This window comes from Poecilia formosa, unplaced genomic scaffold, assembly GCF_000485575.1.
Source record: "Poecilia formosa unplaced genomic scaffold, Poecilia_formosa-5.1.2 Scaffold9, whole genome shotgun sequence".
Classification (NCBI taxonomy): Eukaryota; Metazoa; Chordata; class Actinopteri; order Cyprinodontiformes; family Poeciliidae; genus Poecilia; species Poecilia formosa.
The window spans coordinates 5,235,312-5,251,848 of NW_006799948.1; the positions used below are offsets into that span (position 1 = coordinate 5,235,312).

Sequence of the window (16,537 nt, forward strand, 5' to 3'; positions counted from 1 at the left end):
TGTTATATAAATAACTCGGAGGAAGTTTGGCTAAAATAATTTTACTTGTAGGACTTGGAGACTGCTGAAAATATATTAACAGGTCAAAAATAAATTAAAAGGCTGCTTGACCTCAAAACTGATTGGTCCATAAGGCTCTTTATTTAAAAAACAAACAATGCCTTGAATCAAAAAAAAAAATAGTAAGAACTGATGCATGCTTCAGAACTGTAAAGAAATCTGAAATGGATCAAGAAAAAGGAGGAAAGCTGTTGGATGTATTGAATCTTTTTTAAAATGTTGTTCTTGCAGATCACAAGAACAAGATGTACCAAGAGAACTTCCTGTGACTGAACCTGAAGAGACTGGCTGTCCAGGACACACAGGTGAGTCTCATTGTTCTACGTTTCCTTTGAGACTTGATAACAATAATCCAAGAGATAAAGTATAGCCAAAAATATCCAGCTATAACGTGTCAAAATGACCAGTAATGTGATCCTGTGAAGTACTACATGGTTTTAACGCTGCCTGTAGAGTTTATGTGCAAAAATATCAATATATATATCCCAAGTTTCTCACTTCTCAAAAGCTCTCAGTTCATTTCATTTAGGTATCAACACAAGTGAACTGAGTTACCAGGAATCTAGTTTAATTTATTCAATTTCTTCTACTTTTTCGAGTCCATGGAGTGCAGCTGACTTCAGCCTAAGAGACTTCAACATTACACAAAGAGTGACTATTTTCTCCATCATGTTGAAATGATAAAATATGTAATTTCCCAATACGCACAATAAGCAAACCTTTTTATATAAAGTCATTAAGCAAAACTGCAGCTTTTATATAAAAAAATACTTGGTTTAAATCTGCAAAAAACTTATTAGAGAAAATAAATCCTTTCCTAGCAACAATAAGAAAACAGTCGAAGTTTTCTTCAGTATATGAAGTATTGAAATTGCAACCTACACAGCTGCTTGCCTAATGCGTTTTAATGAAACTCCCCCACAAAATAAAAGACACTCAGCTGCTTTAAAGTACTTTAGCCAGGAAAAATGAAAAATGAGAAAGGAATAAAACCCTTAAATATCTTTATGTGCATTATTAAAAGCACAGTGCCTGAGCAAAGCTTTTTCAATAAGTGAAGAAAGAATAAAAGCTTAGATTTTATTTATTAGTATGGCTTTTCTATTTACAGCTTCCGTCCTGTGAGTTTCCTTTTTTCTGCATCCCAGTTTATTTCCAGGAGAAAATGGTTTTCAGAAAAAAAGGCCAGAGATATACTCAGCCTTCTTTGGAACTTGCAGTTTAAGGGACCATGACCTGATACGAAGAGAATAAAGTAGAAAGGGAATACGAGAAATACCCCAAAAATCAGGGTAGTATGCATACTTGGGGAGTTTGATGTATTGTATTGATACTCATTGAACTTTTCCACATTTTGTCAATGTTTAACAGATAATTGTGGAGGTAAAATTTGCTTTATAACATGATATTCTAAACAAAATTCAGCACCAGGTGATGTCTGATAACAGTTGATTCAAAAACAAACATACATTTTATTTAAATTCAAAATCATGTTTGTGTAAATACAGCAGTTTTGAGAAGGACTGAGAAATATTTTTGGAGAACACCATTGAACAAATGGCGCCATTCAATCCATCAGCTGAAAATCGAAAGCGTATGACGCACTTCTAACCTACCAAGACATGGCAGTCCATCTGAATATGTAGTCTGGTCAAGAAAAGCGACAATTGGGGAAAGTCAAGCAAGCCATGATGACTCTGGAGGAGCTGCAGAGATTCATTGCTCATGTGGGAACATATTTCAGAAATATAACCACCAGACGTGCACTCCACAAATACAAGAGAAGAAGTCCTGCAGTTTGAAATATGTCACGCAGAAGACACTGCAAACATCGAGCCTAAATGCAAAGTGATGCACCTACTGGATCCCTATTGTCAAACATGATATTGGCAGGATCATGCTGCAGAGTTGCTTTCTTCAGAGCTGATGGATGGAGCAAAATGCAGGACAAGACTGGAAGAAAACCTGTTTGTAAGCAGTGGAGGACATTAAGATACAATGACAAGAACACCAACCCTCTAGCTATGCGTAAGAATGCCAAAATCAGCGATCGCTTACTGATGCAGAAAGCAACGACAGCAACAAGCTCAAAGTCAAAGTGAAAGTATTTTCTCCCGGAGATAGTTGTACAGGAGAGGATGATGTGAGCGGAGTGAAATATCAGCCTCTTGGAGCACACTCTTAAATCTCGTGTTTTGTCAGGGTTTTTAATGATGCTATGCTCGGTAAGCTCAGGTTGCGTCGTGTCGACGCTGACCCTCATGGCCAAGCTCTGGTGACACCTTCCCATCTGTGTTAATGAGATGACTCCACTCCGTCTACGGGTCACAGTGATATTTACAGAATCCGTTGTTGCAGCAGAGATCCACGCCTCCCTGTGGCGCTCCCTCGTCTCATTTGCATTGCTTTCAGACTACCCCTTCCTGGCGTTCCCTCCGTTTTATCGCTCTCGCTGAGCTCCTCCGTGATCGACAGGCTCCTTCACACTTCTCTTCAGTTTGTATCGTACATGTTAATTAAAGCCTCTAATTAGCTTTCTCCACTAAAAGGCCGCATTAAATCAGAGTTGGAATGGCAAATGATTCCTGGCATTAGCATAATTGTGTTTTTGAAGTGGAAAGACTCAGGCATTAGGGATTTTTTGTTTCAGTGATTTGTTGTTTGTGGCTCAGCGCCTAAGGGGCTACTGGAGGTTGGTCGGGTGGATTGTGGGGCCGGGGGACCCTACAGGGGCCCCAAACACTAATGAGGCCTGCTACACTCTGATGGAGCAGATATAGGGGGGGGGGAAACAATGCTGCGACGCATTGCCATAAGGTTCTTCGAAGATTGCATCAGAGTGAAAAAGGACACCTGTGGTGTCTGTGTTTGACAGAGAGGAACAGAAAAATAAAATGTCTGCAAATTTCACTCTCACCTATGTTACCTGGTTTGCTTAGTTTTTAAGAAATTGCATCATGTAGCACTGATTCCAACTGTCGTCTTTTCCTTGAGTACAGCACAAAACACAACTAGTCTAAAGAAGACGAGGACTCACCATCTGAAAACGTACAGAAAAATATCCAAATCTGACAGAGACTGGTGGTACACATTCTTTTTAAGGAAAGCTTTTCTCTTATTTGATGTACATCTCATTATATTCATGACCAAGCAAGATAGTTCCCTGCAAGTAAGTGCAGAAAGAAGCAGGAGCAAAAAATGTGGATTTTCTACTAAACTTTTACTGATGCTGGTGGTTGCATCATAAATTTAAAAAAACTAATTGAATCTGTGCATACTATTTACTCTGTAGCAGAACTAGGTGCTGCAGGAATTAAGAAAAGTAGGAATTTGAAAACGATATTTGCATGTTTTCTGCTAACAGTGGGCAGATTTTTTGGGGGAATAAAAAGGAAAAAAAAAAGCATCTGCACCTGCAAATGTTGGTGGTGGACTGGTGCCCTTTTCCCTCAGACTCCGGGCGAGAGGCGGGGTACACCCTGTAAAGGTCGCCCATTTGGACAAAATGGAGGCGCACTGTACAGACAGCTGTGCACACACATTCACACCAAAAGGCTTATTCATGCACAGGGAGAATATGCAAGCTACATGCAAAAAGACCGCAGGCTAGAATTTGAACCCAAGTCCTTCTTGCGCCAAGTCAACTGTGCAACCCAACTCCGTTCATATTAATTCATATGTTCTTGGCTGCTTATAACCTCATTATCAATGTTTGCTACCCTGCAGGAGTTTTGGATAATTATTTAGATGCTTTGAACAGTAGACTAGGTAAAAGTTGTGGCATCAGCAATAATGTCCACAATAAAACATCCTGGAGCGATAATTACTTTGGAGCCAGTTTGTGTGAAAAACTATAGCGATAGTTCTCGGCTGAAGAAAAATGCAGAGAAGGTAAATTATGTTTGCATTTACAGAGTACAGTACTGTTTCTTTTTGTTTGTCCTTGTGTGGCACTTTGACCTGCTTTTTTACTGAAATGTGCTTTTACAAATAAACTTGACTTTATAGTAATAGTTCTACCCACAGGCCTTGATTGCCTGTCAGTACATGTAAATAGTCAAACTCTCACAAAATGGGACATGGTGCATTCTTGCTACCTTTTTTTGTGTTACATGTGGACCATATATTTGTTGATTGCTAAACAATGACATGCCTATTTATGCAAATGCCAAGTCTTGATTTTTGTGCTCAAGACACCAAACAACAAAGCACTTTCAGTCAGGAACAAAGGCTAAAGAAGTGGAAAAACTAAAACATGTAGAGTGTGCCAAAGAAAACAAGATCTGAAGTTGTTCTGGAAGAATCTTTTGCTTAGCCATTCTCAGAATCTTAGATTTTGGCATAAATTTCTTTATCATTGCCAGCATAAGTTTACCAGAAATTAGATTCAAATTTTAAATAATAGCCAAAAAAAAAAAGAAATTCACAGTAGTGCAGCTGGGACTTAAAAAGCTCTATTTGGTAAAATAATTCTGACATGCATGCAGGATGAACGGCAAGAAGATATAAAATTTAGTCCAGTAAATATATTAACTTCAAAACTAAAGCTACATTTATGTTTTTGCTCAAGTCTATGTATGAACATAGAAATTTGAGATGGAAAACATTGCAACTGTTTCAGTACTTTATTTTAAATAAAAGAAAATTGAGCCATTTTGGCTTTTTTTTCAGCTAGAGAATTTCATACATGGGCAACTCTTGCCGCCAACCTTCTGGGATGCTTAGTGGGCACTTTCCCCGTCACATGGGGGTTTGGTAAGAGTCCTTTAAGTTTCAGGAACTCAGAAGGTCCGCTATAATTGACTCCCAGTAGAAAACACAAATTTTTGTTATTGCTCCCCAAACATTTGACTGGCACTCCATGCACAGTGATACTGCAGACCAAATCAGATGGATGTGCTGTGTATTTTCCCCGAAGTTTGCAGGAGGAAATGCTATGAAGTTTCTGCAAATTCCATTTTCCCTTGATAATCTTTGCATCTGCACTGAACACTGCAAATCCTTCCTAAAGCATGAAGAAATGATCAAAAACGAGCCTCACGTGTCATTGAGATGTAGTGAGACATCCCTGCCAAGTTGGTGAGACTTTCTGAATACACTCACTTATTAGTGTGAAACTCTTATGCCTCAGGTTATATTCTTTTTTTGTAGTGTGGCACATATGGATTTACAGCTGATTGCCACTGTGCACATCCTCACCTATCAAACATGAGTGAAGCTGTCACCAAGCCATGGATTGCGCCTCTGGGTAGACATAATGTACTTTTCAGAGTCTTCCTCTGGGCAAGCCTAGCTCTGTGCTGCTGTGGTGAAATTATTCACGGTGAACTTGCCTTCCCAAAGGCGCGGCGGTGAAGCGGTGACAGTTTGGGGCTTGTGCGATAGCCAGGAGTGTTGTTATATGAGTTATTATTGAGCCAGCCAGATATACGGAGCACAATCCGGCACATTTTCACTCCACAGCCTTAAATCTGCTTCAGGCATGAAAACCCATTAAGATGCATCGCAAGAAGCAGAGAAAGGGTTGAGGAAATGATGTAAGGAAGAGGAACTGGGGATGAATTCTTCTTCAGAAGGATGCTTTTAATCTAAATGTTTATTATTCGATCCTCTTTCTCTGAACCGCTGCAGCCAGTTGAAGGACATTCTCCTTTGTTCCTCAGGAGACTGACGTAATTATCTGGGATATATTCTTAACAGCAAAAATGCCACGGTTAGTAATCTGTTTAGAAATGGAAATTCTTTGAGAAATTAGAAGAAAAGTGGGAGTTGGGGAGGAGGATGAAAAACCAGGAAAGACCAGCAATGTCAAACAAATATGGAGGTTTCAGTTACTGCCAGGCTCATTTTAGAAACGTCTAACACTCATTATGTCCGTTTTACTGGTGCTGATAGTCAGAACTCAGTAGGAGATCAAACCAAGGGCATCGCTGGAGGCTTGAGTTATACCACAACAAATTCACATTCTGTGACCTGACAGCATTTTATTTGTAGTTTCTTCAGCTTTTTGTTGCTTCGTTTAAGTTTAAAAATCGAACTGAAAAAAATGTGTCCACATTTATTTCTCTTCTCTATCTGCATGCATTGGATTTGCACAATCAGACCAGTGATGGTGACTTTCAAGTCCCATTTTTTAGTTGAATGCAGCTTAACTTTGTTGGGCCAAAGTTTTGTTTTCATTTGCTGTTTGGGTAAAGTTGGGGGGGAAGATTGTGGGTGGAATGTTTTCTCATCTTGTTAGAAAACATAGTTTTCTTTGCCTCCACTCTGAAAACACATTTTCCAGTTAGTGAAAGTCACAGCTTTACAAATGAAAAGGAAAAAAACAGTAATAGTGGTAAATTGTTTGCACAAGTGTGTTGTCAGTTCTACCAAGAAAACAAGCACAAAAATGTATTTAAAGCGCAGGCAAAATGCCAAGCAGTGCTGTACCTGATTTTGAACCAATAATGGCTCATCATGACTAATCCACGATAAGTGTGGTATTTTCCTCTCAAAGTGAATTGACACTAAGAGATTATTGATGAGAGTTGACTGAACTGCTGAGGTACACACAAAATGAACTGGTATTAAGGCATGATTATTTTTTGATCTTCCTTATTGAATTTATGTGAATAAATGGCTTGAAGGCTGGAGTAAGTTGCCAGTGTCGAGACTCAATTACATTTTTCACCATTTGTCAATTCACTTTTCCCATTAACATTAAAAATCAAGTATTTAAGAATTTAAATAGTTTCAGCTTTATGAGTTGCAGTTTTCATGAAACTCCTCTAGTCTTTCTCTGTCATTTATGATTTATTTACATCAAAACTAAGTGGATTTTTGGGGCTATTTGGTAGTAAAACATTTGATCTGCCATTGTTCAACCAACATTTTAATCTGAAAGACGTTAAATATTTACTTGATGCCAAAATTTCTTCAAAAGGTTGTCAAAAACCTCTATGGCCCATCGTGATAAACCAATTCTCAGTATGAAAGAGTGAATTAATTATCTCACTGAAAAGTTCCTTATAACTTAGTTTTATCTTATTTCAAGTGTACTCAGATATTTGCTCTCAAAATTAGACTGAAAGTTTTGTGTTTTTGCTGTATTCGGGAGTTTAGGAATCACTATATGGTCATTTAATAAAGATTGAGCATTTTCTACTTGCAAGTTAATGTCTTAACACTAGAATTTAAGTAAACCTTAATGTTCTTACAGGTGTATTTATCAGCATTTTTACAGCAACAAAAGCAATTTAGGTGAAGTCTAGTTTGGTTAAAAGGATTATATATAATTTATCAACAAATCAAAACCTTCACATGGAAAATTTTATCTGCCAAATTTTCTTGCAGGTTGTTTTCTTAACATTAAATTAAGATTAAACACCTGTCCAATATGCAGAAATATTGTGAACACATAAAAAACGAATCCTTCCACCGTTTGAGCAAAAAGCATATCAGCTAAATTAAACTAAGCCAGCTGAAAAATGTGCGGCACGAGAATAAACTGATATTTTCGCTTCAAAATTCCCAGTCCCTCAGTGAAGATGGGCAGCGATCCGAATATCAAGATAGAAATACGGCAGATAAACACACTCACCAATGGCAGCCCTGATTGAGTGCAAGTGTCTGTGTTGGCGGTCAAGGTCAGCTGATAATGGGAGAGATTGAGGATGGGATGATGCGGCGGGAGGTCGGCAGCAGTCTCAGGTAATGAGATTTACAACCCTGAGCTCTTGCTGCACCCCTTTCTCTCCCCCTCATCCCTCACCTAACATGATTTATAGATCTAATAGACGTCACCGCTCTCACCTAAGATAGAGGCCTCACATTATCGCTGAGGGAAAGTAATCTGTTCAACAGGGCAAGATTATAGAGACAATTTTACCATGATGTTCCAGATCGTACCTGGTAAACTGATATTCCTGGGCGTCCGAGGAAGAAGCTGGTTTGGCTAGTGGCTGGCAGTAAAGATGAATTAATGCAAAACCATCAGTTTTAATAAAAACTATAAAACTGCATTGATCACTACGTTTTATCACAGGTAAACCAATAAGACAGGATTATGACCAGCACAGGCTCTCTCAGAGGTAATGACTGTACAGCCACATTCACAGCATCAACTTCTAGGACAAAATGTTCTTCTGCGTTTAATATATCCCCCCCACCAAATGGTGTGATGACGATATTTGGTGTTATTTACTTCACCTGTCAGAGGTCATAATGTAATGCAAAGGGTGAACTGAAGATAACCCAGACTTTTCTCTTTCTGGTCTATGAAGAGAGGATGAATTACATTTCCTAAATATATCCAAGCCTATTCCTGGACCCCCTAGTCATTTTAACTTAATACAGGTAGTGGTTAAATGTTCCAGGTCATCACTTTAGGAAATGAACTGAGTCCTATAAGGGAAAAGATGCAACATCAATATTCCCAAATAAGACTTTTGAAATTTGTAAGTCTTTAAGACGGTCATGGTTTAGCTTTGGGCCCTAAAACTTTACTAAAAGGTGCAGATTTATCTGCACTATTCACTCACTTAGCAAAAAAATGGATACCCAAACAATTAAAGTCGAGTAAATTTAAACCAAATTGACTTGGAAATCTGTGCATCTCAGGCAAGAAATGCAATATGTAAAATGAATACAACACAAATAATTACAATTTTTTTTTAAAAAGTAGCATGAATTTTCATTTACAATACGTATTGTATTGACGTATTGTAAATGAAAATTCATCCAATAACAGAAATCTACACAATTTAGCTTCAGCCTGATATGGACGTCTTCCTCCAATCCTTTATGCGAATCAGGTCTATGAAGAGAGGATGATCCCTTCATAGATCCAGAACCAATGGTTCTGTTGTGTTTTAGCTGACTTTATTCTGAAGGTTTGAACTTAGACAGACAAACTTATTGAACTCTTAAAACACTCTGAGTCATATTAATGTTTACATGCTATTTTGAGCTTAGGAAAACCACAGCCATGCAGAGATGTAGTTACGATGACAGTCATACAAATGAAAGGATTTCTCAGGTGTCTCCTCAAGACGTTAATTATTCAAATAGGTTTCAAAGCATTATTTTTGACAACACAAATTTTAGTTGTTTTTTTCTTCTGATTGAGATCTGACTCCGGTTGTTTTCCTGTTGTGTGTTTGATGTCAACCTTTGAAAGGGACTATTATATTCACTGGTGGTGTCACGGTCACAAATCTGGGCTGCATGTTTTGACCAGGCAGACCTCCATGATATTTATGTCCACAGATGCAAATTTGTCATATTTGCTTCATCACTTTATCCTTAAATGTACGGATGGAACAGGGATGGGGAATCCCATCAGTGACTTGGTAGGCCCCTTTTTGGAAATACTTAGAGTTGAGATGAAGAAAATGCCAAAATGGTCATTTTGCATCGTTACAATAGAAGAAATCTGAGGAGAGAAATGAGATCTGAGCTTTATAGAGAAGCAAGAAGCTGCTTAAATGTATTATTTTGAACTTACCATCTCCATCCTCTATTAAATATGTAGGATTTGTAATGTTGACAGTCTGTTGGCTTCCAACACTGTGCCAACATGTTTTTTCAACACTGTCTCAGCTAGAAATTTCAGACTGCTGTTCCTGTTGGCAGTGCTGACTGCTCTACCAGCATTAAACGTTTGAAACTTTAAACAACTTTAAAATGTCACCAATGTTCTTGACTTAATTTTTTCCGAATGGCACGCTCCTGTTTTGTTGAGCTGCTTGTCTCTTGTACACACGCAGGAATTGAGTTTTATACCTCAACAAATCCGGAGTTTGCATTGCAGGTGTTTTTGTTTTGTTTTGTTTTGTTTTTCGTTTTGTTTTTATTAGTTTTCAGAAACATTCTTTGCACCTGCCCTTTTATTGTCTGCAGTAGTTGAGATGAAGCAGCTCTGCAGAACACAAGAATGTGAATAAAGATGCAAATTGATCATTTTACTCTGAATATGTAATGATCAAGTTTGTAAAACGGTATAACGAATCGGCATAACCAAAAATGACTTAAAAGTTGAGTAAAGGCATTCAAAGGATAATAAGTTCAATTTTGTGATTGCAAAAAAACAAGTGGATCAGAGCATGCCTAAATTTAAGCTGCTTTTCTCCTGATATTTGGTTTAACAGGTGTTTAGTGAAGTAATGTTGAATAACCTTTCCTCATTATAAGAAAAAAAAAAGAAGCAGAATAAGTACGGTTATGAATTTGTGAAAAATCAGGAGCTGGAAACCAAAGGTGCTGCCGCTAAGAAATAATGAAATTATTCAGGTGTGCGATGCTCTGTGCTGTTCCGTTCTTGTGATGAGACTCTTACTAACATGACATTCAACTGAAACAAAATACAAGCTGCACTATTGTTCCAGTACACTGCACAGACCAGCTGAGACACAGCAGCAGTGAGGGTGGAAGCCACTGAACTCGCTGCTCATTACCAGAACAACCTCTCCTGCAGCAGCACAACAACCGAGGAAACAATCGGCGTCTGCTCAGTTCTGTTTATTGGCTCTTGTGTGTAAAAACACGACAATATGGTGACGGCCAGATTGCCCTCCAGTAGATGCAGTGTTAATATTTGCACTAAGTCCGCAGTACGTGTTGAAAATTGTGCTAGATTGGATTTCGGGCGCACAAACATCCCCCTTCAGTTGTTTGTTTTCTAATGCAGTCTCCCATCTTTGTGTATTTTGAGAATTAAACCAATAAGCCCCCCTGCTACGCTGAGGCGAGCTGTTATTGATGTGCTGCCTTTTTATTGTCTGGAGTTTATTCAGTTCATATTTATTGTGTCTGCCTTTGTGCCAAGAAGCAGTTACTCTGAGCAGAGCGACTCAGAGGGGCTCAAAGATCCACAAACAGCTGTGGAGTTTCAGGCAACAATATGCTCTGTTAACCGTTTCAGACGAGTGTTTTATTAAATTTTCAGTTTTTCATTAAACTCCTACATTTAGTGGAACAATATGATTAAAACAACAGCTTAAGAGACATTTTGACATTGGAAAACATTAATTTTAGACAGGAAGAACTCCGGAGCATTTAAGGGCTGTTTACTCTTCACCAACATGGCTCATTTTCTCCCATAATGTGTGCAGAGACATATCTGCAGTCTATTTGAGTAAGGGATGCCAGATTGCACAAAGAAGTGACTAATAGTGCAGAAAATGCAATTTAGGTCCCAGCCTTCCTTCGCTTAATTTTCATTTCATCTTTTCTTTCTTTTCTTTTTTTTTTTGGTGTGGAAACGACGTTTGTTGTGGACATAAGCCATGGTCTGAGAAACGCAACCAACTCTGCTTCTGATTAGATTATTAACCATAGACCAAAAAACTGCACATAAAAATACAGCTATTAATTTTATAATTATTTAAAACTCTCCAGTTGTAAAAAAAATAAAATAATACATACACATGTATACATTGTATGTGGAACACAATATGATGAAAACTGACCTGAATCTTTGGGATGGTGGTGATTAATATGGGTCAATTACTATTGTATTCAAAGATTTGATAATTATTGCAATGTATAGAGAATATATAACAGTTTCTAAGTTTTTTAAACCATGGTGTATCTTGATTAGGGCTGTACAATTTTTGCTGATTATTTAATTGAGACTCTGCTTTTAAATGGAGCATGTGAGTATATTTTCACAAATCAATTCACAGATTTAACTCGATTGTAAACAATACCTCAGAAGTGTTAAAAAGCTTCAAACATCTCCTTAGCAAATTAACAAGCTGAGATATGATACACAACAAAAAAACTTTTAAAGTAATTTAATTATTTCTCTGCGCATTTTATTGCATCTCCCCAAATCAATTGCTTTAGCGAGGAAAGTTATAAACGGTACCTCAGGATCTTCGTGTTGCAAATATTCTCTGAGAGAGGCCAGCTCCTGAAGAGTTTAGGAGCTGGTATTAATTTTGCTCGTTTGTCAGCCACTTAGCTCTTTCACCTGAGGAAACATTCTCAGCTGTGAGGACAATAAATAGTGCTGTCAAGTGTCTCAACAGTTTTAAGCGCAGTGGAGAAAATGCACCGTTGATTTCTCAGCGGTGTAATGCTGCTTTATTAGTGCAAAACTAAAGGCGGACATTTTTCCTCTGCTGGCAGAATAACGAGTCTTTTGAGCTCCAAGTGAACCATGAATATCGGGGAATTGCAGCGATAATCCACATGCAGACAGAGAAACTAAAGGTGATGCAGAGGACGGCTAAGGAAACTGATGTCTTTTTGCATCCCGAGGCGTTTTGTGAGTGTACATTTTGTGCAGATGAGTTGAAGCTTCTCTATTCAAGCCAGAGCAAATGCATTAATTACTGCACATATTATAATATCTACCAGCTGGTACAGAACACAAAATGTAACAGGACAAGTGTTGTCAGTGAGAGCTTAAAATGGCTGCTGAAAGTCAGAGAACTGGAGCTGCACCAAGCTCAGCAGACGGTGGACAGGCTTGTGGTTGGATGGCTGAGTTCGAAGGCAGCAGCTTGTTAGGATGGAAATGGATTAGCAAGAGGCACAATGGGAGTCTTAGGCATGTCTGTGGTGTTGTGTTAAAGCTCTGCCTATGTTGCCCGGGCTGCTAGACTCATTTATGCCCAGCGGTGCATGCGGCAGCCAACTCTCTCACACACGGCGCTTTTCTAATTGCCACGGTTTCTTCTGCGCTCGCAGCCCAGCCTCCATTCGGCATCCATCAAAGCCATGAATTAACCTGCAGCGCGGCACAAATGTTCTGTTTGTCACATGCAGCTGCAAGTGGAATTATTTCTACCAACGCCACTGTGTTACAATGTTGAGGATACTGAAGAGATTTTACACACAAATGAACAATTTATTTACGATTTAGTTTTCCTTTACCTGCAAATCCAAACTGCATAGAAACAGATTTTTTTAATGTGAATCTAAGCTAGTAGAAACTTGTTTCTGATCTGATCTCACAACTTTGCAAACAAACAGAGCAGCACATTTAAATGGTAATTTAAATGCTACTAAAATGAAAGAAACAATGGGTTTACTGGCATGAGGTTTCCTCAGTTTTCCAAAGATTATCCATCTTGTTGATGACTGAAATGTTGCAAATACTTTTTAAAGTGTCTCAGACAACTACAATTAAAATAATAAAGTGGCCGATTTTCATTCGAGTTCAAGAACATATGGAAACCCTTGGCAGAAGCCAGGAAAGCCATAGAATCCACACAAAAACGTATAAAAAGGAAGGATCCAAAGAAAACAACCCAGTAGTGGGGGCAGCGTCTGACTGACAGGTGATGCCTTAGAAGTGAGGTAAAAACATCACAGCACCACTTTGAACTTAAGATGTTACTACAAAGGAAAAACTCTGGGTGTTGCCAAGCTCTAGGTTTAGAAAAAAAGAAAAATGTATTTACTTTTTCTAAAAAAAAATCCCAACAGCAACTCGTATATCTTTGTTTACATGTTATTGATCCTGTATAATCTAAAGAAACCAGTCTAGGATTGATCCAGCTTGCTTGTATCTCCTGCCTCAAGGTTTGCGCAAACTAATAAAATCCTATCAATAAGTTCTGTTGTGACATTTTGGGGATGTGTTGCTTTGACATAATGAAATTGCTTTATTTTTATTCAGTACTTAAGCTGCAAATGTAGGGATCTACAAACCTGTTTTTTTTTTTTTTTTTTTTTTTTTTTTTTTTTTTTTTTTTTTTTTTTTTTTTTTTTTGGGGGGGGGGGGGGAGGGTGTAATAGGTGGCCAGATGGGGGGCCTGTGGTACACCAACATGACAGCCATTTAGGTTTATTTATGTAGGAGGGGGCAGGTCTGGGAGGGATATCCAAACATTCACAAGAACTTTGAATAACAAAGGTTACACTTGTATAATACTTTGACATTCATTAAAAACGCTTGTAAAACTGCCTGGACAGGGTGGACTAGTAATATTTTTATGGAGTAGCAAATGCACCTCTCCCTTTCTCCAACTTCTAGCTGTCCCTCCATAATTATGGGCCACTAAGGTTTTTTAAAATCTCCAACTGGGGCCCTGCTGAAAAAGCATGCCCAAAGCACACCACTGCCACCACCCTGTTGTACCATCATAATGCAGTTTAATGCTCACGTGAGGGATATTACTTCTCCTCTACTTTCACAATTCCTGTAGAAATATTTTGGAAAAGTCTTTTTCTGCTTTATGTTTTTGCTGTACAAACGACACAAGTTGCCACATTTTAAGAAGCGGTTTATATGACTGTTTCTCCGGTGGAAGAGCACCAAATGTGTTTATGGTCACGGCTCAAGTCCTGAGTATGTGCAGGCTGGGTAAATGAGGACTGACAGGCCCCTAATGCCCTCTGCAGCGAATAAATGGATAATCTGGAATCCTGTTGTGATGCCCCCCACCCTCCTTCGTCCTGTGTCTGAGATGAGACACAAAGCCATCTGAGCACTCCAATGACACAGCCAAAGATTGATTTTCTGTGTGTGCGTGTTTGTGAGAGACAGAATGTCAGAAAGATGAATTTATTCACTGGGTTTCACAGTATCAGGCAAACCATTTACATATTTATTTGTCATATTAGAATGCGGTGACAGTGATGTTATTCCATTGCTCCCTCCGTGGTGTCACTTTGGGAGGTTTTGCATTTGCCTCAGACCCAAAAAAAAAAAAAAAGGCAGGGGCACACGTCATGAAATTTGAATGCATCTTTAAACCTTCACATTTTTATCTCTGTTTAGAAATAAATTGACATGGTGAGATGCACATGGAGAGACCTGCTGTTACGATAAGAACTGTCCACCTTTATTATTGTAGCCATGGATCTCAAAGGCGAGTAAAAGTTAAACTTGTGAATTGGCAACTGCTCCTAAAATCAGCCTCTGGTAACTTTTCTGGCACTTAATTTGCAATATAATTAAGTAAAGCCATGTCAAAAATAATAAATGTAAATTTGAGATTAAGTTGCATTTCCTTGTGGCTTATGATGAATTCTTCAACCTGTATTGATTGCAGGTTTCTCAGTTTGTATCTTGGTTGTTCCCTTCACATGTGAACCAATCAGCTAATTGTTGCGTTAAGTGGGGGGGGAAAAAAAAAGATTGACATTTTTCAGTGTTTTTGAAACGAAGTAAAGTGTGGCATGCACTTTTGATCAAGAAAGATAGAGAAGTGTAATGAAATAAAAATCCCCACAGAGGGGATAGACTAGTGGGTAAGTCACGTCCAGCTGCAATGCTCTTATCAGGTGGGGATTTTCTGGAAGTGTCAGTCGGTATAGGAAGCCTTCAAGGCTCTCAGGGAAAAGGGGATGCGGCGGTAGTGACAGGGCTATCTTCCTCTGACAGCCCAAAGACCTAAAACCGGATGGCTGGGACAGATAAGGCTCTGTAGGCAGAGAACACGCACAAGCGCACAACACACAAGCACATGAGCGCACGAATACACACCCACAGCGCTGGCATTCACTTTGCATGAACAAATTCCCTATTGCCTGACCACTCGCTCATTCATTCACTTATATGCACCGACACACACATGCACACACACACACACACGCACACAAACTGGTTCCCTGTCTGCCAACCAGCGAGCCTTCCCATTAGCTCTGCTGCAGTGTGCTGGGTGAGGAGCGCTGGGGCGAGAGACATCAATTTGCTTCCTCTAATGCGCTCGCTGCCCCCACAAGACATATTGATTATTTCTTCCCCGCAAAGCGACAAATAGCAATTTCGGGGGCATAATGGAGATAGATGGTTGGTTTATAAGAAGCCCCCAAAGAAAAGTTGTAAAGGAGGGGGCGAGGGGCAGGCGGAGGCTGGGGGGTTGTTGGAAGGCGGACAACGGGAGTGGGCCGTGGATGGGAATGCTCACGCTTTTTCCACACGTCATTCGCCCGTCTGCCTCCCGTCTTTTAGCTTGACGCCACTATTTCATGACATAAACGGTTAAACAGAAAACTCCACGAGAAATAAAGCAGGAAAGAGTTTAAATAAATAAAAATACATGGTAGCAATATCTTGTTGAACCACCAACAGCAGCAATAGGTATTCATTACGGTCCTCCTCACAGGATCATCACCTCCTCTCGTTAATGGGTGGACTGCAGAAAGCAGCTGCTGCCGCAGTGTTTGCTCTGCCTCACCCCCTGCCTCCATCCCATCTACTACACATCTCCTTTGTTATCACTGTGACTAAATCCATATGTTGCTCTTATGAGATGAGAAATATTTGATTTGAGTTATTTATACTTATTTGTAAAGGACAGAGTGCATTTTATGTGGCAGACCAAAATAAAGTGAAGCACTGAGGTGGAAAGAAATAATACATGTTTATTTTAAATTTGAGAGCGGAAGGTTTTTGAAATGATCCTCCCTTGGGTCAATCGTATGTATAACTACCCTTCGCTGCAGTTATAGCTGCAGGTCTTCAGGCATGTCTTTGCACATCTAGAGACACATTTTTGCCTTTTCTTCTTTTGCAAAAGGATTCATTCTCAGATTG

The 16,537-nt window shown here is 39.1% G+C and overlaps 1 long non-coding RNA gene across 1 annotated transcript in view; it reads left to right on the top strand.

Moving 5' to 3' along the window:
• Positions 1 to 16,537, top strand: part of LOC103129347 (uncharacterized) — a 49,967-nt gene that overhangs the window by 9,286 nt on the left and 24,144 nt on the right. Inside the window, exon 2 of the long non-coding RNA XR_001659819.1 lies at positions 292 to 365. This is a non-coding gene — a long non-coding RNA (uncharacterized LOC103129347). The remainder of the gene's footprint in view (positions 1 to 291; positions 366 to 16,537) is intronic.